Genomic DNA, 25,234 nt, shown 5'->3' on the forward strand with positions numbered 1-25,234 from the left:
AGACAATTATTTGAGCGAAAGGTGAATTATATACATTTTAACAGCTTAAATTCCTCCTGTGAGATTTGTAGAATTCACATAAAACTTTCTCATTGTGGCAGTTAAAATCCACCCCCCAAAATGCATACCCAAATGGCTGTTCTTGGCTCATTTGAAGCACAGTTTTGATACCTGTGAAGCAACACATAACTTGTAGTTAAAAAGTCTGAACAGGTTCCTCCATTCCTACAAAATAAATGTTCAAATTACAGTTTTAATTGATTAATAACTACATTTCCTCTTTAATTAGGCATTTTAATTGCAATGCAATGCAATTCAGTGACTCTAGGTCCTCCATACTAAAGTGGGTCCTGCTAAAATTGCTATCTATATATCATGAAGTAATTTTAACAGTCAATATAGTTTATCACACATACATCAGAAGATCAACCTTGTCTTTATTGGACTGAAGTTCAGTATATCACATCATCATATCACTCAGGATGTGCTCGCTTCGTCCTCTGGCGTGGGAGCTGGCTCGAAGCTCGTCTGCCTGGCTGTGTGTTTCCTGGACGGTTGCTTTTCGTATCTCTGCTTCATTTTCCTTGAACCCCAGTCGGCCTCAGCAGATGGCCGCTCACACTGAGCCTGGTTCTGCTGGAGGTTTCTTCCTGTTAAAAGGGAGTTTTTCCTCTCCACTGTCGCTACAAGCATGCTTAGTGTGAGGGATTGTATTTGAGTCTATGCAATCAACTGGTTTTCCGTAGATAGAATTTGACTGGATGATTTGGTGAATTGTAAAGTGCCTTGAGATGAGATGTGTTGTGAATTGGTGCTATAGAAATAAACTGAATTGAATGTGATGAATAAAAATGTTAAATATTTCCAGCGTTTTTATTTTTTTTTTTTAAATATAAGTAAATAAATAATAAAAGTATGCATATTTTAATTTTATGATTATTTATTCCGTTCAATAATCTAATCATATCCAGTTTCAATCATGATGCGCCTTTGGGTACTATAGTAATTCAGAGATTTGGCCAGCAGATGGAGCTCTCGGTCGTGTACCGCGGTGCAGTGAGCACCTTGTCCTCTGGGGGGCAGTGTTTCACAGCTCACCGCCTGAAAGCCTTTTCTCCTTCACAAATGGCGTCTGTTCAACGAAAGGCAGCTGATTCCCCACTGAGCAAAGTAACAGGAGCGGAGGAGAAGTAAACACACCGCCCCCGGATTTCCTTGCAGCAGGATAGTCTGTTGTTTTCTTTTGAATCTGCGTCGCTTCCTAACGGTCGGACGTTGCTTCCTCCCCGGAAATCAAGAGTTAAAGCAGCGCCGCCGTTCCGGTGTGAAAACAACCCCCTCCCTGCTAAAGAGGAGAGGGTCAGCTGCAGCCCGGTCCTCCCGCTGCTTCTGCTTGTTTTCTTGGAGGTCGTTGGTGTCCTTGCTTCGCTTCAGGGCCGGACTCAGGCGCTTTGTGGCCACAGTAGCGGGTCAAATGTTTCCTCTGGGATTCATGAAGATGGGCAACCTCCACCTAACTGACTGACTGACTGCTCCGCAGCGTTAATCCAATTCAGGAGATCATCTTTGCAACCCTCTCCTGGTCACACCATTGAACGGCGTTATCCCAGCAGGCCAGGTAAGGTGGGAGCCCTCCAGCTGCTGATCTGATGCTATTTATAGAAGCCCTCCAGCTGCTGACAGCTGCTGTTTAGCTGTATTAATACCGTCTACTGGCTGCTGCTCCAGGATGGTCTGTTTTGATGTTAAAGGAATGGTTGGTGGTTCCTCTGAGGTCATTCAGCTCCCTGACATTTCCATTTCATACAGCAGATTCAGATATCCTCTGGAAGAGGATTAGGGCGACTGAAAAAAAAAAAGTTAACAGATTTTTAAAAAACACTGACATTAATCTGAGAATTCCGACTTTAATCTCTGATTTCTGACTTTAATCTTAAAATTCTGACTTTAATCTGAGAATTCAGACTTTAATCTGAGAATTACGACTTTAATCTCATAATTCAGACTTTAATCTCAGATCCTGACTTTAATCTTAAAATTCTGACTTTAATCTGAGAATTCCGACTTTAATCTCAGAATTTCGACTTTAATCTCAGAATTTCGACTTTAATCTGAGATTTCTGACTTTAATCTCTGATTTCTGACTTTAATCTTAAAATTCTGATTTTAATCTGAGAATTACGACTTTAATCTCAGAATTCCGACGTTAATCTCAGAATTCCGACGTTAATCTGAGAATTCAGACTTTAATCTGAGATTTCCGACTTTAATCTCAAAATTCTGACTTTGATCTGAGAATTCCGACTTTGATCTGAGAATTCCGACTTTGATCTGAGATTTCCGACTTTAATCTGAGATTTCCGACTTTAATCTCAAAATTCTGACTTTGATCTGAGAATTCCGACTTTAATCTGAGATTTCCGACTTTAATCTCAAAATTCTGACTTTGATCTGAGAATTCCGACTTAAATCTGAAAATTTCCGACTTTAATCTCAAAATTGTGACTTTAATCTGAGAGTTCTGACTTTAATCTGAGAATTTTGACTGAATTCTGACAGCTAACAAACATGTTAGCATCGAGCCGTGGCCATGTCTGTTTTAAAGACTAAACTCGGTCTTTTGTTTTAATCACCTTCTGCCCTTCAATGAATTAAATAGCATCACGTACAGTCGCCTAATTCCGTAATTTTTCACCAAAGTGTTACTGGCCCTCACTGACAAAGATGTTTGGGATGCTCCCACATCTCTTCCTTCATGGTGCCAATCTAAATTAAGATCCACAATTCTGAGATTAAAGTCAGAATTCTGACGTTTTTCTCATATTATACTGAAATAAAATTTAAAAATCAGTTAACTTTTTAAATCTTTTCAGTGGCCCTATTCCACTTCCATACTCATGTATTAGATGCTTTGCAAAGGTATTCACTACGGTGGCCGAGGGGTTCAAACATCACGTAAATACATGACCTTGCAGCATTTTGCAGGAGTAAAGTGAGAAACCTCTTATTTATTATTTTTTTTAACAGTTGTTGTGTGGTTACGTCTGTTTGGGAGAATATTTATGATTGATTATCGACGAAAAATCATTTTGAATTTAAATCGGCATTACTTTTTAAGACGAAAATTTTTAATTTTTATGTAATATTTTTTTAATTATTGGAAAATAAATTATTCACAAGTTTCTTCAAATCTCCAAATATTCCAAAATGATATTAAGTTTTCATACCTCGATTAAGTTACTAAAAAATAACAAAGCCTTAAAGTTTTCAGATTTAATAGCAGTCTACTTAAGCTCAAACCCTATGTTTTATTTTCTTCCTTTTTTCCTTTGAGTTTTTTAATTTTACTCTCTGTTTAATTTTACATTGGATTCTTTTTCTATTGTGACAAGCAGAGTGACAAAGCTCTTCAATTGTTAACCGTTTTTTCACTCTATTCCTGCAAACTCCAATGTCTGTTAGAGGGAATAATGTGATCGACACAAAGTATAGTATTAAAAAAAAAAAATCAGACCATTTGTGGAAGGCCGTTAACAATGAATAAAATCAACTTTGATTGCAGAAATCACCAGGTTTGTAAATAGAGAGCAGATAAACAACCAGCATCATGGGGTTCAGGGAGGAAACTGTTGTGTATCTGAAATAAAACTTTAATATTAAACTACAGTACATGTTGTAATACATTTTTATCCATCCTCACTACTGATATCTAAATTTACTGTAATCAGAAAGACACAGTTTTTGAGAAAAAAGACTAGATTTAAAAACTATATTTACATTATATGTTCATCCTGCTTTGTAATCCAGGGCATAATAACTGGGAGCTTTCAGAGAGAAAAGTCACCTACTTAGTCACTAATCTCTTTCTTATTTTCTTATATTATAATAATTTATTTATTTATTTTTTGTTTAAAAAAAAAAGTTTCTAGATTTAGAAATTCTCAAAATATAGCAACGAAGTTGCTAATTTGGCAACACTAGACTGTCTTCTCCATTATTCCTGCGTTCCAGGGTTTTTCACGATACACAAAATCAGAACTCAATATCGATAAACTGATGAATATTTAATAACAGCTTTGATACTTCGAGGATAAAAACAAAAACAAAATAAAACACCAAAAGGGTTAAATGCTTAAATAAAACATAATATAAAAACTGAACTTTTTCTAGCTCAACATTGAGGTTGCTTTCTCAACATTGTGAAATAGAAACACTGCAATTTTGGAAAAAAATCCTGAGTGGTGGCCAACTTTACACGGGTGAATGTGATTAGTTGTTATCAAGGGGGCGGGATTGTTGTGGCGGAAGGTTCACAACAGACATGTTCACAAGTCATTTTTTGCAAGTCCAAGTCAAGTCTCAAGTCTTGAGAAGGCCTGTCGCAATAATCAATTAATCGCACAAAAATTCCTAATCACTTGACTAATTAAAAAAGTGCAATAATTTTCGTGCTTGCTTGTTTCTCCTTGTGTTTTCATCTCCGTCACTGAGACGGTATCGCTTAAAGGTCGCTATCATATCTTTGGAATTATCATTATCTTGAACTGCTAAATGAAAAATACAATTAAAAAAAGCACACACGCAAAATTTTTTTTCCAGATAAATTTTGCATTTTTATTTTTTTTTCTTTCAAAAAAACTGTTTTCTTACAGTATTTACCTGTAACCATTTGTGGTTACAACTTTTTCTAGTTTTAGCAGTAAATGTCTGCTCTTTTATTTTTAAGTGAAAATTAGGACTGTGGAAAAAAAAACAATCACAATCCTGCCTTTTATTAATACATATGAGGTTAGCAACTACAAGAGATAAAGAAAAACCCTAAACAAATAGCAGGACAATAACCATACTTTTATAAAAGAAAGATTGTGGCAATAACTTTTTGTAACTTAATGACTTGGCGGGCAGTATTTTTAATTCAATTCAGTTTATTTATTTAGCGCCAATTTACAACATTATTCACAACATATTTCTCCTCTACCACTGCCATGAAGGTTTTAAAGCTGGGCTTGTTGATCAAAGACAAGGGGAGGTTGCATGAAATAATAAGGTCCTGAATTATTGCCTTATGTCTGTGATCTCCCTGGCTGTACACCTGCACTAGATGTGGTGGACCAAGCATCGTGTATTTTTTTCTAAAGAAGCTGCAGTTTGCTGCTCTTATATTCCCGCCTTATGTAAAGTTTTTTGTAGCCAAAGGTTGTTATTATGAACGGTGGCACCAAAACAGGGGGGGTAATCATCGCTTCCATATCTGTATGGGTTGCATGCATGCATGCGCACGGGCTTATATATCACGTACTGTTGCGTCAGTGACGTCAGTGTGTTGCACAGGGAAAAATATGATTTATGGTTTTCTTTCATTTAAATGTTAGTTTTATGCTTCGCATGTTTGGAGAGGAAGATATGATTTGTTTTTCTTTGTATTTTCTTCTTGAGCTTTGCATGTTTTGATGTTTCTTTTTTATATGATTGTTTTCCTTTATTTTAGACTTTTGAATTTTTCCTGCATGTTGGGTTGTTTTGGTTTGTTTTTCCCTTCTGACAATCCATGCGCACTGGACTGAAGTAGTTGTCTGAGGAGGCGGAGTGCATTAATTGTGCTGCGTAACTGCTGCGCTCAGGTGTGAGCAAGGGCTGATTAAAGCCGACATAAAAGGAGTCTAAAGGAAAGGAGAAAGAGAACAGAATCTGCAGGTGACAGAGACGGACGCGCTGCCGGGGGAGAGGCAGGTGGGATCCGTCCGCCAGGAGGGTTCACAGATGGCCCAGTAAGGAGTATTAGGGCAGAGGAGGAACCTCGCCTGTAAGTAGCGCTCCCCCTCGCTTAAAGCATAAACAGGAATATATCTTCCGACGGGGTTTGGCGCGTGGATGCTGGCGTTCTCCTTGCTTCTCTTTTTAGCTGGATCGGTCTGGAAAGGGGTGTGGCACGCCAGGGAGTGGAACAGTCCCGGGGCGGCGCAGAGTCAGCTGTGGATCAGTCAGTGGGTGCTCCAGGCTGATCACTCGCACCAGAAGCAGCATAACAAGCGGAGCCCAACTTGCAGCCTTTGATTTTTAAGGAAAACTCTTAAATTTTAGGTTTTATCAGGAGAAGAAAAGGACTGTTTTATTATGCCACTTTTGCGGTGACTTTTTGTATAAATAAAACACTTGAACTTGAGTGCTTCACGGTTTGGGTCTTTGAGTTGTTTGCTCCTCCTTGTGTCAACGACTGAGTGTGGGGCCATACTGGCCACAAGTGCTACTTTTTTTTTTTTTTTTTCTGTGTGCGGGTGAGGCGAGCGGCGATCAGTCAAGTTAGTAAAACAAAAAACACTTGAATAAGTGTTTTTACACTGGAATAAAATATTGTTCACAAGTCGGAAATCACGAGTCTCAGTCGAGTCTGAAGTCATTAAATATGCGACTTAAGTGCGACTCGAGTACGAGTCACAAACTCGAGTCCCCATCTCTGGTTCACAAGCATTTGATTGTGGCCGGTTTGTCGGAAGCATCTTTGGGAAATTCCATTGGGACCAAGTAGCACTAAATTGGTGACTTAGAAACGACACTGTCAAGGAACGCTATGGACAGCGGAAACATGCAAGAGGAGGAGAGTTTAGTGTCGGAGGTCGTGGATGAGTCTTTTTTTTTTTTATCCGAAAAAAGATCGGACAAAACGGTCAAAATGTTTGGACAATATGGTCTGATAAAGAGTACATTTATATTAGGGATGGAACGGTTTATGAAAACCGTCTCGGTTCGGTTCGCGTGTGCTGCGTTCGGTTCATGCGCTGCTCCTTTTTCTCATAGGCGAAGCGTTTACACTCCAGAGCAGAAGGTGGCGGTACTGCAACCAAAGCCAACCACCAGTAGTAAACAAGAAGAAGAAGAAGCGAAGCAGCATAGCCGGGTGTAGCAGAAAAAAATCAGTTGTTATGGAGAATTGTGTGGGTTTGGTGAGTGGGAAAGAACAGGAGTTGGAAGACGTGCCAGCAGCACTTTATAGGTCTGCTGTATGGGACCACTTTGCATTTAGAGTGACCTACGATGACGGCGGAAAGAAAGTTGTGGATAAAAGTGCAACAGTGTGCAAGCATTGTGCAACACGTTTTGTTAATGCTAACAGGAACATGACCAACATGTCATGCTAACAATCAACATATACCGAACCGAAAACTGTGAACGGAACCGTTGATTTTGTGAATTTTGTTCCACCCCTAATTTATATACATGTTTAAGCCAGATTTATTTGACATTTAAATATGACTTCCCTACGACTTTAATCATATTACCACTAACCTGACCACTAACCTTCCGTTGAAGTAATTTTGGGAAGGGGCGAAAATACTGGTTAGCTGATTGGCCTATGTTGTTGATAGACGGGCCAAATAAACCAATCAGATCAACGAAGCATATGACGTACTAACAGAGCGACGACGAAGAGGAGCCAATTGATAGATAAAACTCGAAACCCGAAACCACTCGGGAGAAGAGCAAAAACATCTTTTCCTCTGAGAAAAGCCTCCAGAGCAGTGTTTTGCTCTTCTTTCAGTGAAGAAATACTCTGTAATTCCAATAAAACTTGCTCGATAGCCACGCTAACGCTAGCTTCATCGGCTGAAGCCGCCATGTTCTTTAGACTGAACTGTCTCGCTTCTCGTTGCGTCACACCTCAACCCGCCTCAAAGCCAACGCTGATTGGACGTTCGTTTGGTGAACGGCTCCAAATTTTCTTTAACGGAAAGTCTCCAGACTGATCTGCGAGTGAAACCTTGAAAGCTTGCGAGATCAGGATGGTCTCACGAGGCTATATTACCACCACTTAAAGGGCTGGAGTGAAAGATGTAATGTCTTACTTTAGTTAATTGTAATGTGACAAAAACTGAGTGCCTCTGCGATTTGAATATTTCATGTTGTTAAAGTACGATTATATTCCAAATGTAATTAATTGCCCATCCCTAATATAAATGAGCAGCGTCCGCACTGAGTCACTGTCCTTCTGGATTCACTTAAAGTATTTCTGGAAAATGACAAGTTCAGTTTTCAGACCTCTGATGCTCTCTAGCATTAAAGGAGATCAGTTGGAATAGACTGGAGCTGTCATTGGGACCTAATTGCTCTCATTTCATGGTCTGAAAAGGTAAAGTGGCAGTAATGAACTGATGCAGAGATCTGAGGACTCTGCAGGACTAAATATGAGATGCTCCTGGTTAGGTAACTCCGCTAACACCTCCCATCTTATACAGCAAACACATTCACACATTGTTCCGTGGCTTCTTTATTTCACCGACCTTTCTGCTTCCAGGAGACGTCATTTAGGTGTAATCTATCTTCAGGGTCTGTGTGTCTGCTGTCGCAGCGCCAACGCTTATGCAACGGCTTAAATGCCATTTGAGTGTGTTGTAGTGAGTGAATGTTGAGGGTGGGGGCGGTTTCCAGGTGAACGTGGTGTGTGTTTGGGGAGAACACTCAGCTCTTCTTATCAGTCAAGTCCTGCTAAAAGAGACGCTGGGCTGCAGCGCCGATGATGCTTGCCCACTTTTTTGTTTCCCCAGCAGCAGCAGCTGAGTGGCATTTTGAGCCGCTCTTAATGGCTCCTTTCTGTCAGACAGGTATGGCATGTAAAGTGAGACACCCGTTATGCAACGCGCCGGGGAATCTGCTGACCAGCTGACACTTTCTAAGATTTAGCGTTTGGGTAATGTGTGCTTTGCTGAAACACTGCAGCTCAGTGAGTCACTCACAGACGGACAGCAATAACAAGTCAACACAGAAGCCTTTCAGCTGCCCTGAGATGCTTTTAAGGGACTAAAAAGAACTTTTTAAGGGTAACGTAAATTGGGGATAATAATCTTATAGATTTCACTCAAACATAAACATTTAAAGCCCAAAGCCCAGGCTGACTCCAGTGTAAAGGTTCCCACGTCTTAAACTTTCAGCCACCAAACTTACTCCAACTGTATTAAGCCGGACATACACTGTGCGATGTTTTCAATAATTGCACGTAGCTACAGCTCAAACTGTACGATGAAATTGCAGGGGTTAAAATTTCACAGGTCACGATGTTTGTTCTCACACTGTGCGACCCGACGCTTTGATGCGATCTACCTGCTCACACTGCACGTCCAAAAACAACACGTCGGACAGATAGCGCTGGTCGGACTCTTCAATCTGGAAGAAGAAGAAGAAGAGCTCCCTTGTTTGCACATGTGCAGTGCTCGAGATTCTGGTAAATCGGCTTGTAGCTTCAACAGCAGGATTTGCCCACAAACGCCTTACAACGGCTGACTGAATTTCAAACATGTTGGATTTTCTCCTGACCTTATGAACCCTGATCGGGAGGTGGTTGTGAAAGGCTGATTGCCTCCCGTTACCCCCTATATACTAGGGGTGGAACGGTTCACAAAATCCCCGGTTCTGTTCACGGTTTTCGGTTCGGTTCAGTATATGTTGATTGTTACCCCGAAATCCCATATTAATTAATGAAATTATTAGAAAAATCCCAAAAAATTAATTAATTGTAATTATTTTTAATGATCCGCAGAAACCCTGGATCATTTCCGCATGTTTTGCTGCTTTGAATTTAATCATCTGGCGCATGCCCTCTACGATCTCCAAGGAACTCAGAGCGGAGGGGACGGGAGCCACAGGCTGTAGGCTTTGCTTTGCGCAGACGGTCTGGAGAGCAGCGGCGCGCTGACGGAGTATGAGGGATTTCGGGGTTAGCATGACATGTTGGTCATATTGCTGTTAGCATAAACAAAACGTGTTGCACAATGCTTGCACACTGTTGCACTTTTATCCACAACTTTCTTTCCGCCGTCATCGTAGGTCACTCTAAATGCAAAGTGGTCCCATACAGCAGACCTATAAAGTGCTGCTGGCGCGTCTTCCAACTCCTGTTCTTTCCCACTCGCCATACCCACACAATTCTCCACAACAACAGAGTTTTTTCTGCTACACCCGGCTACGCTGCTTCACTTCTTCTTCTTCTTGTTTACTACTGGTGGTTGGCTTTGGTTGCAGTACCGCCACCTTCTGCTCTGGAGTGTAAACGCTTCGCCTATGAGAAAAAGGAGCAGCGCATGAACCGAACGCAACACACGCGAACCAAACCGAGACAGTTGAACCGAACGGTTCTGACGGTTTTCATAAATCGTTCCATCCCTATAGCACTGCAGAGTTTATTGCTCAATATATTGTAAATGCAGTATCAGTTTGTTGCAAAATTCACATTGCAAAATACCTTTTGTAAGGCAATACTTGTTGGCCAACATATTCAAAGTGATATGAACTTGCATTTTTTATGTCAACATGATTAATGTTAATGAAATTGATCAGAAAACATAAAGATTGCAGAGTGAAAGGTTAGAATGAGAGGAAGGAACTAAAAGTAAACTACCTGATACTAGCAGTGAAAGTTATCATTTAATAAATTAATCTAAAGTTGGTTCAGCTTATTAATCTACCAGTGATTAATTGATAAGCAGCCATTCTATTTAAAACCTAGTTTTCTTTTATATCAAGAGGATCTTTCCATTAAAAGGAGAACTCTTTTTTTAAAATGTTAAATTAAAATAATCCATTGTAGTTTAACTTTTTGTTGTGTATTAAATACTGACTCGATAAACAAAAAATGTTTTCTAGCACATTAGCTCTGCAAATAACTGTGAGAGTCCATTTAAGATGGAACAGCAGCGCCACCTAGTGAACAGTGTTAACGTTACAACACTGAAAGAAACTCTTTAGCAGGTGTTTTTGATGAATTGGATTGAGCAAATTTTTATCTAATAAGCCACTGATCAACATTTAATCATAAATGTAATATTTCTTTACACCCCTACCTGATAAGTTATATAAATATGTTGCTATTCACTAACAAAGAAAGAAAAAAAACAACCAGTTGTCAGTGTTGCTGTACTACTTTAAACATCCCCTTATCCTGTTCTGCATAACTATGGCAATCACATGATCAAATTAAAACTATTAATCCGGATTAATCTATAATTGAAATTGAAATAACCGATTAATAATATTTTTTTTTTCGTTATCTTATGCAGGCCAGTTACTTCTACGTCAGCTTGTACACATAAATTATATCATAAATTATATAATCAGAAATCAGAATCCTTTCCTTTCCCATTGAGTTGCGTCGCAGTGTTCACGGGGATGGACGTCTGTTTCTTCAGCAGGCGTAGAGCTAACAGAACTGGCAGCGTTGCGAGGCAAGGGCTCAAACATGTACGGCTGGAAGCCTTCTACACCAAACCAAGCTTCTGCCGCCCTGGCGTCCTCTTCCACAACATCTTCGTCCCCGCTTTCCTCCTCTAAATAAAAAATGGATGACGGAGGAGACTCATCCACGACCTCCGACACTAAACTCTCCTCCTCTTGCATGTTTCCGCTGTCCATAGCGTTCCTTGACAGCGTCGTTTCTAAGTCACCAATTTAGTGCTACTTGGTCCCAATGGAATTTCCCATTGGGAACCTGCTAGCTCTAAGATGCTAACTGGTTAGTAAGATGCTTCAAACAAACCGTTTGAACTGCCATTCAAATTAAAAGAACATTATTCAGTCAGAAAACTCATTAGTTTATAGTTATTTTTACGGAAAACTTGATTTTGAGTTATCTACCCTTAATGACTTTAAGTTAGTAGTACTGTTTGGTTTTACAGTGCAGTAACAGGTCACAGAAAGGTTAGGTTTATTTACTCACTGGACATCAGTTTGTTTGTCTTCTGCTAAATGACCGTAGTGATTTGGAACAAAGGCCAGAAAGCCTTTACCGGTTTCTTACAGCAGACAGTCGCAGCTCACTGCTCTTAGATTACTGTGTTTTCATTTCTTTGTATGACCTCGGAGCTCTCACTGACGTCTACCTTTTGAAAGGGTTTCCTTTCCTGTCTTTTGGTGGTCCATTTCCTGTGTGCGTCTGTGGCAAACCTAACAGGATGTCGAACCCTTTCCTAGCTTAGTTTAAAGCTTCCTCCTCATGTCATTTCCCAACGACTGAGTGAATGGGGTTTTCTTTTCATGATGCTGCCTCACTGGCCGCAGGGAATGTGAAGCTTGAAGAGCGGAGCTACCCTGGAAATGTCAGGGTTAGTCAGCAAAATGACTGCAGCCTTTTATTTTCTCTGCAAATTCCTAATTAGCTATTTCTGCCATAGTTCAGGGTGAGAGAGAGATGGTGCTCCACAGACTACGAGTGCCTCTCTGTTAGAGTGGCACTCTCCCCTCCTCTAACTGTTAAGACTCTATTGTCCAGAAGAATAACACTCCTTGTTGTGCAGCAAACACACTGGTGTTTTTGTGTTGTTTCTAATACTAACGTGATTTCAGCAAATGAAGGATTCCCTGACGTCCATCAGGTGTTTTTGTTGGTTCTGTCCAGATGCTTTAAATACCAGTGAAGCTGTTTAATCTGATGACCACTGGTCTGTCAGTTTTTATAAAGACACATCTTATAATACATGGAAAGGAGTCCACTGAACCCCTGATTGCTTCTGTTTGCAGTAGTTATGAGGAAAAAAAACAGATGATTATCAGAAAATGCATTCAATAAAAGTTTTAATGATTCCAATGATTTTTGATACAGAACCAGATGGTATTCCTCTCAACTTCTCACAGCTAAACTAAACCCGGGCATAAACTTGACCATTTTTTGCCCTTTCGGGCCGATTCACCAGTCGTGCAAAATTTTTTTGGATCAGGCTGACTTTCAACCTGTGTCGTGTAGGGGTGTAAATCACACCCATCATGGCGATTCGATTCAGTATCGATTTCCTGACCCAACGATTCGATTATTTTCGATACTCAAGAATACACCACGATACGATTCGATTAATCGATTAATCGCTTAATTTTTTTTTTTACACCTTACAGGCTAAACAAAGTTTCAAATTTGAAATAAATCAATGAAAGCTGTAATATCGTTATGCATATTCTTTTTAGAAACAACAGCAAATAACAGAAGTAGAAAAGTTGCATCAAAAAATACTGCAAAAATACTGCAGAAAATCAGTGCAATGAGTGCAATGCAATACCTCGGCTCCAGACGTCCCGCCCCCTCCACAGACGCTCCGCTGCTCCTCTCCTACAAACAGTGCACCAGGCAGGAGGCCGGCTTGTTTTGTTTTTATGACCAAAATTGCGGAAAACAACTCCTGAAGTTTGACCCGCTAGAAGAGCGAGGTACGCAAGAACGCTGGGACCCTTTTCCCACCTGGATCTCCGCTCTTTTTGCCCCTCATGTCCCTCCGTCGTCGGACTAAACTCGCCCCCACTTCCTCGCCGCCTCGGCCGTATCTAGACCTACAGCGTGTAGCACAGACCACGATTCAATATTGAGCATAATTTAAAAATGTCTGTGTCAAGCTCACTGCAACACACTGCTGTAAGAGTATAACCAGGAAGCTAGGTAGGAGGGCAAAATAGCTTTAGCACCACCGCAGCACGGGAGGGAGAATTACGCCCAGGAGCAAATGGATAAAAATAGACCGGAGGAAAAAAAAACATGAATCAATTCTCTTGCGGACGTGTCGATGCATCGGATCGTCGGCTGTTGGATCGATGCATCGATACAAGACGATTATTATTTACACCCCTAGTGTCGGGTATACAGGGGGTAACGAGGGGCGATTAGCCTTTCTCAATGTATTAAAATTAACATGAATTCAACAGACTGTAGTAAACAGATAAATGGAGGCAGAAGATGTCATTCAGTCATCAATGCCAGTGGCGGCTCTAGACCAAATGTACCAGGGGGCCAGGAGGAGGCCAGTGTGATTTCATGGGGGCACAGAAAAGCATGAAATAGAAAAAAACCCCAAGGAATTCAAATATATTAAGAAAGCTGCAAGAAGGGAAATTTCTATTCATTTAGGTTTAATTAAATTTTTATTTCTATTTTATTTTTGTTTATGGCTTATTAGATCGATAAACATTCATAAATTAGAAATTTTACATATTTTTGACTTAATTGAAGTTAAAATTACCGTTTACTCTAAATTTGAATTAGAACTGAAGAAAAACTGTAAAAGTCAGCTGTAAAAGTTAGAGCAAGTTGTTTAGAAAAAAACATTTAGCAGATAGAAACTGGGATCCTATCTCAATACCGCTGTAGCTAACACCATATTGTTTTTAAATAATTAGTAAAACATAATTTGTAAAGAAAAAAATGAAATCTATCCAAAGGAGCTACCAGTAACCATGTCTGTTCCAGCGCATATCATCATTAGAACTTCTTTGAGTATTTTGGCTTCAGTACAGGGGCCATAACAGGGGCCAGGGCACGATCTACAGGGGCACTAGCCCCCTTTGGCCCCTGTCTAGAACCGCCCATGATCAATGCACCCATTCAGTCATGCACAGAGGTGGGCACCGTTTCATTCACACCACCTGTCCCATCAACCAGGAATCAGAATCAGAAATACTTTAAATAATCCCAGGGAGAAATTGCTTTCACTACATTTCTCCATCTGTAATAGAGTGACTATACGACCAGTCTGATCCCAGGGGGTCCCTGCTCCATCCCGCCATCAGTTTGGGGGTCCTTGGCCTGGAAAACGTTGAAGGCCCCTGTTCTAAAATTGGGTCCATATTCAGGAAGGGTAGGGGGACAGAATACAAAATATTGTTTGTATTATTAACCTAAATACACGCCTATAACATATCAGGTTATCGTGGATGAAACCAGATAAGTCTGAAACAAATGTCACCAATAGAAATTACAGACAGATTAGATTGGTGCTTGGAAAGAGAAAATGATAATGGAGCAGCTGTATTTGAGTCATTTTGTCATTTCTTAGAAATCAGTAATATGCAGCATTGTAATACCTTACAGACGCCACCATTGAGGCGAGTCAGAAGGTCTTTTGTATCCAGCTGCAGTGAGTGAAGACAACTGAAGCTGTAACGTGTAACGACAGGCTGCCAGCAAAGTGGAGCCTTTACCCGGTCCTCTGTGTCTGTCAGGAGAAATAATGTGGAACACATGTCGTCTTTACTTATCTTAGGGGACAATTACAAAAGCAGAGGCGCCTTTCTGAGGGGTAGAAAGCTTTTTCTGAACTTCCTGATGAGATGGTGGCTTTGAACTTCTTGTTCCCCTAGAAAGATGACAGTTCCATAACATTTCTGTGTTTCGAAATACTTATTTTTGTGTGTGTGTGTGTGGTGTGTAATCTTAAATTTTAAATGAATTTTCAATTTTATTTAGCTTTAAGCCAAAACGATTAAGAAAATGTATCATGCTGTTTGTAATGAATTTATATAGCTTCACTTTTTTGTTTTAAATTAGTAGTGGGAAAACCAAGTAATAAAAATAGTACTAAATGTTTAACTGCTTTAATTGAATTATTATTAATATTTTTATTTTAAGTGGCTTTGCTATGCCTTTAAAATGCATTTTAAACAAAAAACTGACCATAATTCTGGATTTTAAGGTTATTCCAGAAAAAAAAAATGTATCTTTGCTTTTTTGAATCACAAATTAGGAAAAATTACATTTAAAGCAAACGAGACGCTTTGAAAGGTGATTCTCAGAGAGCTTTTTGTGAGGTCTGCTGAAATTAATCTTCATTAGGAAGGCAGCGCGATAAGCTGCATGTGTCCTGCATTGCTCCTCTTAAGCATCCTTGTTGTTCCCCATTTGTTTTTCCGAAGCTGCAAGAGGATTACTGTTTCACTTTATCCATTTTTTGGTAGTGGTAAGACAGGGTTCCTGCAGGTCCTTAAAAAGTCTTAAAAGGCATTGAATTCTTCAAAATAAAACTAAGGCCTTAATTGGTATTAAAATGTCTTAAATCAGTCTTTTGTAGGTCTTAATTTTTAAAACATCATAAATAGGATTATGTTTATTACGATTTATTTTTGCAATCCAAATAAAATGTTAAAATTGACTTTTTTTTTTTTTTTTTTATAAAAAAAAATAAAAAATAACGGCTCGCCATTATTGGTTCCGTCCCGATAGCGGAACCAATGAAAGCGTTGTTGCGGCCGGGACATTTGGGAGATGCGCCATTAACTTTTTGTCTGGAAAATATGAGCAAGTGTAAATGTAACCAAAATTGTCTCCAGCCAAGAGTTTTCTCCATGGCTAAAACCAGGGAACAAACATGAGGCTCAGTGGATTTTGTGCAATAAGTCGCACATGTCTCACATGCAAAGCACAAAACACAAAGCGTCAAAATGGAGTTACTGAGAAACAGCCGGTATTTTTCGGTTTTGTTCCACCCTTGTCTCTGCAACGCCTCCACTTATCACCAAATCAAACATACTAAGAAAACCATACAAAGAAAAATAGCTGCAAAAAAGACTTAGCACTGGTTATGTTGTGGCTTTAAATCTGATTTGTTTTATTCCCTGCTAAAACAAAGTTTGTGAATTCAGTTAAATAATTGTTAAAATATATCTGTCATTTGTGTGTTTTTAGCTTTCTTCCCCTTTGGGTTAAGTTGTCGCAAGCAGGTTTCTCTTGTGTTTCTTGTGAATTTGGTCTTAAATTTTTATTTCAAGTGGCATTAAGAAGTCATAAAAAGTCTTGAATTTTACTTGCCTTATGCTGTAGGAACCCTGTAAGAGCTCCGATTGTGAGCTTCTACTACTGGTAAACTGTTCATTAAAATATCTTATCGATTGATGATTGATTTTAGTTTCTATTTTCCCCATTAACGCTGTGTTTTACTTTCCACCATGTCTTACTCCCTGTGGAATTTATGACATTACCACCAAATTGCTGCATAGCTCCGCTAGCGCAGCTGCAGAGAATCGTGTGCCAGCTCCATTTATTTTCAGAATCATATGATTCGATTTTTTTTATTTATTTTTTTAGTTATTTTATCAGATTGGATGCTAAATCATATCCAAAGTGTTCAGTTCTTCATTTTGTTTTAGAGCTAAAGTTGGGAAAATATAAGCATCATTCATTTAAAGCGCCAAGCAAATAATCAGACTAACAAACCAGCTTTGATCGACTAATATCTCTACTCAGATAAACAAAACAAAGAAATATATACATTTCAAATAACAGATTGTTTTTTTTTCTGTTTTTTTTTTTTTTTTCTATGAAATTGATTCTGTTGAATAATGCAATATTTCTTTAGAACATAATCGTATTGATTCAGAATACCAATATTTTCTGTCTCTATATGTATGTATTTCTCTATCTCTCTCTCTCATGGGTGAAAGGAAGGTTGCACCCTGGACAGGTGTCCATTCCAATGCAGGGCAACACAGAGACACCCACCCACCCACACAAACTCATTCACACAAAAATGCAAAGTCACTAAACTAAAACATACAAATTATTCTCCTAAATAAATGATGTACACAATTTCCTTTTTTCCTTTTTTCTTTTTGGACTGTGGGGGAAAACAGAGTATCTGTACAGAAACCACAGATGCATGGGGATAACATGCCGACTCCATGCAGAAAGACCCCAGTGTTTGACTGGAGGCATCCATGTTTGTCAGAACAGTGTCAAGAACACTACTGCCACCTACCGGTTTGTGACGTCACGGTGCGGTATCGGCTGTTGATCAAGTCGCAGTGCTGTATCTGGTGTTTGTCACAACATGCTATTATCCAAGTCATCTTTAAAGATTCTTCTTCCAAATGGTGGCTCCATAGTACATGTTTTTTTTTTCTGGCCAGAAGTTTTTTGGAAAATCCTCCCCCTTCAAGTCGGCAATCCAACCATAACCCGTCCGTGGAGGATCAGGAATCTTTTTTTTTTTTTTTTTTTTTTCACTTTTACCCGATGTATTCCAACATCCAGCTGCCATGCACGTGGGCATTGTCAGTTTCACTATAGCTCTGATGAATTTCAATGGTGAAGTCCTCTGGAAATCTTCAATAATTGTTGTTGATTGCAGATGTGTCTAGTAGTTCCCATTGATTTAGCTTGTAAAGCGGGGAGAATGGCGCTAGGCTTACCGCACTGTGACGTCACTGATCTTTTTCACTTTATCACAATATCTTTGGGTACAATTGTATCGCCAAATTCTCGTCAATTCACACCCCTGCTAGTTAGATACAGCCGTATGTTTGAGCTGTGGCTTTGAATGGGGAGGAGAAAAGTTTTTATTCTTCATGTTATTTTAAAATGGTAAATAAAAAGTGTTCAGGCTGCTGGCTGCTTTTCAGTCAAAGTTATCATATATACCTCATCTCATGTCACTTTATTATTTCATGTGAGCACTCTTAGAGCCAGATTGACTAGGATCTGGGTTTGTTTCTACACAGCAACCAAAGTGTGAACGTTGACAGGCTGCCAATGTATTAACTGCAGAACAGTTTTTGACATGCCAAAGCAGTGATTCACAGACCCAGCTTCTCCACCCAGTGTACAATACCAAAATATATTTAGATGATTGTGTAACTTCTCCAGGGAAGGGGCAAAAACACCCCCTCACCTTTCTCAGCTGCCCTCCTGATACTCTTCTTCGTGTGATGGACAGCTTATGTCTGAATACTGGAGCTTGCTGACATTAAAGGAGCAACACAGTACTTTAAGAGCAGCCTATCCTCCCAGAGGAAACATTCCTGTTTGATCAGAACAAGTAGTTCCATCCTGACTTTGTGAAACCATGCTTAGCTCTGAGGTCCGAGGTCTTTTTAAGAATGTATGAAGTGAATAATCCCAGACACAAGTGACCTAAATCTGGCTCAGAATCATGAAAATGAAAACAAACAATGCTTTTATATCTGTTGATGGTATCAGTCAGCCTTGGCCTGGAAAACGTTGGAGAACAACTTGAAAATATTGCAATTTTTAAAGCTCAATCTAAAAAAAACAGAAATAAAGAAAAGAAATCTGCACAAAAGAAAAGTTTGTAAAAATAGAATATGCAAAGAATTGAAAATTTAATTTAAGAAAAAGTTCATTTAAAAACTTATTTTTGTTTAAGAGGTTTTTCATTTCCAGCATGCAGTAATTAAGCATTTTGTTTTATTTGTTGTTTTGTTTCTAATTTCCATTTATAAAATCTGTTCTGTCCTTGCAACAATGATGGAACAAAAATATCTCCGTAGAGCACTGCCTGATTTGTAACTTATTTCAATCTTAAAATCTGTAGTGAGGCATTTATTTCAATATGTTTTATGCGTTTACCTTTCAATGTTTTGATTAATTTAATTCAGTAATAAAGCACATAAAAGGTTGACTGTTCAAAGAAACCGTTGCAGAAAGAGAAACAATTACAGAAGAAACAAAAGAAAATGAAATTTTGTTTTGTATGCACTCAATAAAGTTACAATTATACAATAAATGTTGTCTAAGTCTAAAACAACAGTTTTAGAGAGAGTTAAAGTACAGTTTTTATCTTTAAAGCATTTTTTTCATCATACACATATCTAAATGCTACATTCATACCATATAAAAGCAGGAATCGGTGAAACTGAACAGGCAGCGCACCAAAACTGGTTTCTGGTGAAATATCTGTTTTATAGAAAATGATAATTCGGCTTGGAACTGATCTCGTAATTTGGTTCTAGTTATTTAAAAATGTTTCCATTATTAACATCTTACTGAAACAGCTGCTTGTCCGACCCAGCCTTCTGACCCTGGTGTCTTCATCTCTCCTCTCACTATGTTGTGGTGAGTCATACATCATGAGTCACTTGACTGCTGATCTCTATCTCTAGATCTATGGTCTTAACAGTCCCCCTTTTTTCCCAGAATGAGGGTTCGGATTGTTGCTGATGGAAAAGCAGAAAGGAGGTGGATCATTTACTACAGCTGGGAACCGATCAATAACCAGGAACCAATTCAGGGTCAATCTACACTAATCACACTTTACCAAAATTAAAAAATTAACAAGAACGTTATCCGTATTTACAGTCACTTCACAGAAGGTTTCCATGAAGCTCTTACTAATAAATCTACGCTCATATTCAAACATCTCTGCTGCTGTTAGCTCCGCCTCTGCTCCTAAACAGATTTTTGTACCGAGATAGAAAAACGTGGATCATTTATTGAGCTGGGGATCCCATAACATCAGTTGCTGTCTCGATTCATATTGATTATTGTCAGAAATGCTTTCTCATCTAAAGGCTGCTCAGAGAGCATCCCCGCCCCGCCCAACCACTGCTGAGCCCTCGCCAGGCTGTCTTTGACCTGTCCAACAAGGCTAAGAGCTGATTCTTAAAAATCCCACCAGAGCAACATCTGTGATGTGAACTGATGCCCCCCCTCTCTCTGCAGCCTCCTCCCATATAGACTGGAGGTGAGGTATATAAAGGGTCTTTCACAACACTGGGATAGAACATTATATATTTGCTCACAGGAAACTGTCAACACAGCTGAAATTGTTGCTCAGGTTCTTGTTATTTCCATTGTCTCTCAGTCCCTCTAATTATTTTTTTCACACTTTAGCTTTAGGGTGTTTAAAAAAAAAAGGTTCTCACTTCCTCCTGGTATATTGAGGTGTTTAACTTGCAAATTAAGTTTGGATTCTTTGAATGACATCTTTATTCACAATTTGAATTCCCTTAACAATTACTATATATTACTGTTTTTGTCTAAGTATTTTACCACTGCTTAATGCATATGAACTAGAGATGGAACGGTTTATGAAAACCGTTCGGTGCGGTTCGCGTGTGTTGCGTTCGGTTCATGCGCTGCTCCTTTTTCTCATAGGCAACGCGTTTACACTCCAGAGCAGAAGGTGGCGGTACTGCGACCAAAGCCAACCACCAGTAGTAAACAAGAAGAAGAAGAAGTGAAGCAGCGTAGCCGGGTGTAGCAGAAAAAAATCAGTTGTTGTGGAGAATTGTGTGGGTATGGTGAGTGGGAAAGAACAGGAGTTGGAAGACGCGCCAGCAGCACTTTATAGGTCTGCTGTATGGGACCACTTTGCATTTAGAGTGACCTACGATGACGGCGGAAAGAAAGTTGTGGATAAAAACAGTGTGCAAGCATTGTGCAACACGTTTTGTTTATGCTAATAGCAATATGACCAACATGTCATGCTAACCCCGAAATCCCACATACTCCGTCAGCGCTCCGCCCCGCTGCGCTCCAGACCGGCTGCACAAAGCAAAGCCTGCAGCCTCCACTGTGGCTCCCGTCCGCTCCGCTCTGAGTTCCTTGGAGATCGTAGAGGGCATGCGCCAGATGATTAAATTCAAAGCAGCAAAACATGCGGAAATGATCCAGGGTTTCCGCGGATCATTAAAAATAATTACAATTCATTAATTTTTGGGGATTTTTTCATAAATTTCATTAATTTATGGGATTTCGGGGTAATGATCAACATATACCGAACCGAACCGAAAACCGTGACCACGAAACCGTGAACCGAACCGTGGATTTTGTGAACCGTTCCACCCCTAATATGAACCTGTGAAAAGTGTGCAAATCCTATTTTTTCAAAAAGCTTTTATAGCTTTTTTGAACAGAGCTTAAAACTGACTTAAATGACTTTGCTCCAAATGGCTTTGTTTTTAGTAGAAATAGACCGATACAGGTTGTTTAAGGCTGATACAGACACTTTGACGTCTGTCCAACTGACCTTTGATTATTCTGAAACCAGTCCTTTAGACAGACATTTATTTTTATTCCTCCATTTACATAATAAAAATGATATAAATCTAAGTAAAAAAAAGAAAGAAATTTCCTATCCAACATTAATGGATGGGAATTGAAGAAGCGGAAATTCATAGACTTCATGTGATCATAATGCAAAGCTCCTGAATGCACTAAGTATTGCAGTATGCATTCAGTAGCTGATATGAGGACAAAATGCTAAAATAGCTGCATATTGACTAGGGGTGTGCAAAATAATCGTCATGATGATACATCGTGATTCTAAATTTCGTGATCTACTGCATCGATTCTTGACGCCAAGTATCGATTATTAATTAAAAAAAATTCATAAATAAAATTGCATGACTGGTTGGTGAACATCAGCCAAAAACAAGTGTAATACAACTTCCAGTCCAGTAGATATCGCTGCGGATGTGTTGATGCACGCTGCCTTGTGTCACAAGCATTTCCGGCCGCGGGAAACTGCGCCGAGTCATTCAAAAACAAAACATGGAGGAGAAAATATTGCAATGCATCGCAAGAATTCATGTATCGTGATGCATCGTGATAGAATCGCATCGTGGCCTGTGAATCGTGATTCGAATCGAATTGTGACCTCTTTGGCAATACCCACCCCTAATATTGACGTATCAGTCTATGTTGGTCATTGTTTTGGTGCACCAAACAAATTGATAGAAATGGAATTGATAAACTATTGAAATCCTTATTGGGATAAAAAAAAAAAAAAATGTATTAATTTATTTTTACCAAAACTGCAGTTCAAACTTTTATTTCAGTTTTCCTCTACACTAAACAGAAGTATATGTCTTTGGCTTCTTTGTTTTACGGTTTTCTTTGTCTGGATTCCATTGTCGCAGGGCTTTCCCGTTGCATTGAAAAGGGCTTACTTCTAGCTCGCATGCGCGGCTCTGCGTGGCTGCAAACCAATGGTGTATCTTTGTGATGAAAGTTGGTGGGGGCGCTCTAAGGGTGGAGGCTGATGGACCTACAGTTACTCCGTCCGAACGCTTTCATTATGTTTTTATATTTTCAAAAAAAATGTTAGAGAGGTGCCTTTTAGTAGCCTCGTGAGACCATCCTGATCTCGCAAGCTTTCAAGATTTCACTCGCTAATCAGTCTGGAGACTCTCCGTTAAAGAAAATTTGGAGCCGTTCACCAAACGAACGTCCAATCAGCGTTGGCTTTGAGGCGGGTTGAGGTGTGACGCAACGAGAAGCGCGACAGTTCAGTCTAAAGAACATGGCGGCTTCAGCCGATGAAACTAGCATTAGCGTGGCTATCGAGCAAGTTTTATCGGAATTACAGAGTATTTCTTCACTGAAAGAAGAGCAAAACACTGCTCTGGAGGCTTTTCTCAGAGGAAAAGATGTTTTTGCTCTTCCCCCGACTGGTTTCGGCAAGAGTTTGATCTATCAATTGGCTCCTCTTCGTCGTCTCTCTGTTAGTACGTCATATGCTTCGTTGATCTGATTGGTTTATTTGGCCCGTCTATCACCAACATAGGCCAATCAGCTAACCAGTATTTTCGCCCCTTCCCAAAATTACTTCAACGGAAGGTTTCCAGATGGATATGCGGAGCAAATCCATCTGATGGAGTCAGGTTAGCCTTTTAGTGCATTAACAGAAAAAAAAAAAAACAGCCGATTCTGATGCCAAAATCAATATATCATGCTTCCCTAGAATTTACAATTTCCATTCCATCCATCATCCAGAAAAATATGGATATGCTGCATTTTAAATATAGAATAGCATATTTTTTTCTTGTAAACTTTCTGGTAAACTTGGAGATATATTTTATTGCATGTTGCCTATCCCAGCAAATCTGTTTCACGTTAAATCTCCCTACTTCTCTCTGTGCTCTGATAAAAAGATTTATGAACCTTTTTACTAATATGATAATGCCAGAAACTAAATTTCAATATATGTAGAAGCTCTGCAGTCTGATTCTGTCTCCACAATAAGAAAACATGTTAATTTTAACCTGTAACTATGCTGCAAACTTATTTTAAGCTGGAGGGAGAAGGTTACAGTCATAAGCTTGTTGCATAGAAACAAAGACATTTGTTTTTCTTATCAAGCTAACAAGAACCAGAAAGAAGTTTGGTGTGAAATATATCTAAGCTTAAGAATGAGTTCGCTTTGAGGCTAGAGACCCCAATGTTATCCCTGCTAAGCAGACTGCATCAATTAATTAGAGTGTATTAATGAAATGTGTATATATAAATGAATTATTCAATGTCATAAATTTAAAAGATGTATTTAATTATGTAAAGGCACATATGAGTATTTCATCTTCAATTTCAGAATTTAATGGTAAAGTCATTTTTTATTATGTATTTAAAACTTAATATTACATTGATTTATTGGGAGATGTGTTTATTTTAATTAAAATGTCATTATTTCCTTGTTCATTTGATTATTTTTTTGGGCCCCCGTAGAAATGTGGCTACAGCAGTTTGAATGGGAGCGGATCTACAGCAGCAAAATCCCAGCTGTTATAAGCAGGGCTGCATGATTACATTTTGATATCAAATTATCAAAGTTTCATCACTGCTTGGAACACTTTAAATATTGGCCAATTACCATCTACTGGTAACCTGACTCCGCCAAATGGATTTGCTCCGCATATCAATCTGGAAACCTTCCGTTGAAGTAATTTTGGGAAGGGGCGAAAATACTGGTTAGCTGATTGGCCTATGTTGGTGATAGACGGGCCAAATAAACCAATCAGATCAACCAAGCATATGACGTTCTAACAGCCAGGCTACTCTTGCCGAAACCAGTCAGGAGAAGAGCAAAAACATCTTTTCCTCTGAGAAAAGCCTCCAGAGCAGTGTTTTGCTCTTCTTTCAGTGAAGAAATACTCTGTAATTCCGATAAAACTTGCTCGATAGCCACGCTAACGCTAGTTTCATCGGCTGAAGCCGCCATGTTCTTTAGACTGAACTGTCGCGCTTCTTGTTGCGTCACACCTCAACCCGCCTCAAAGCCAACGCTGATTGGACGTTCGTTTGGTAAACGGCTCCAAATTTTCTTTAACGGAGAGTCTCCAGACTGATCTGCGAGTGAAACCTTGAAAGCTCGCGAGATCAGGATGGTCTCACGAGGCTAACCTACTGGTGCTCTCTTTGCTGAAGATATATTTCAATAAATGGAAGCTGAAGCTGCTGTAAAGTCTCATAGGAGCGAAATTCTTTCTTCAGCCTAAAACTTCTTTTCCTATAAAATATTGAATGATATTGTGTTTCGTAGTAGCTGTATAAACTCCTTATTCTCTTCTGGAAGATTTTAATACAGTTTACTTACTTGTCTTTTATGTATGTAATTGCAAAATTCACCACCGCTCCCATATATCAACTTTTCCTAATAATGTGTATTAATATTACACTTAAACTCAACATTATGTATCCCCTGGTGATTACTCCTTCAGGTAAATTCTGGTTCCAGTAGCTTATATAGAGTGCAAAAAGTTAAATCAAGATATCATTAAAGATAAAAATATGACAGACAATATAAAAAGAGTGTATATAGTACCAAAAAAATATATATATATGCACAGTAGAGAGCTAAGGGAATTCAATTCAATTCAATTCAGTTTATTTATATAGCGCCAAATTCACAACACATGTCATCTCAAGGCACTTTACAGTTCAACCAGATCATACAGTCAAATTGATACAAAGTTTTCTATCTAAGGA

The 25,234-nt window shown here is 39.1% G+C and overlaps 1 protein-coding gene across 2 annotated transcripts in view; it reads left to right on the forward strand.

Annotated features, from left to right (window-relative positions):
* The first annotated feature begins 1,092 nt into the window (after positions 1–1,092).
* rnf144aa (ring finger protein 144aa) overlaps positions 1,093–25,234 on the forward strand; it is a 54,315-nt gene continuing 30,173 nt past the window's right edge. Inside the window, exon 1 of one of the 2 annotated variants that reach the window (XM_038307058.1) lies at positions 1,093–1,618. The gene's annotated coding sequence lies outside the window, so the exon portion shown is untranslated. Of the gene's footprint in view, positions 1,619–8,791; positions 8,814–25,234 lie in introns of those variants that run through there. The other variant, XM_038307059.1, reaches the window with a different exon arrangement.

The sequence above is a fragment of the Cyprinodon tularosa genome, unplaced genomic scaffold, assembly GCF_016077235.1.
Source record: "Cyprinodon tularosa strain WSP-4 unplaced genomic scaffold, ASM1607723v1 ctg6, whole genome shotgun sequence".
NCBI lineage: Eukaryota > Metazoa > Chordata > Actinopteri > Cyprinodontiformes > Cyprinodontidae > Cyprinodon > Cyprinodon tularosa.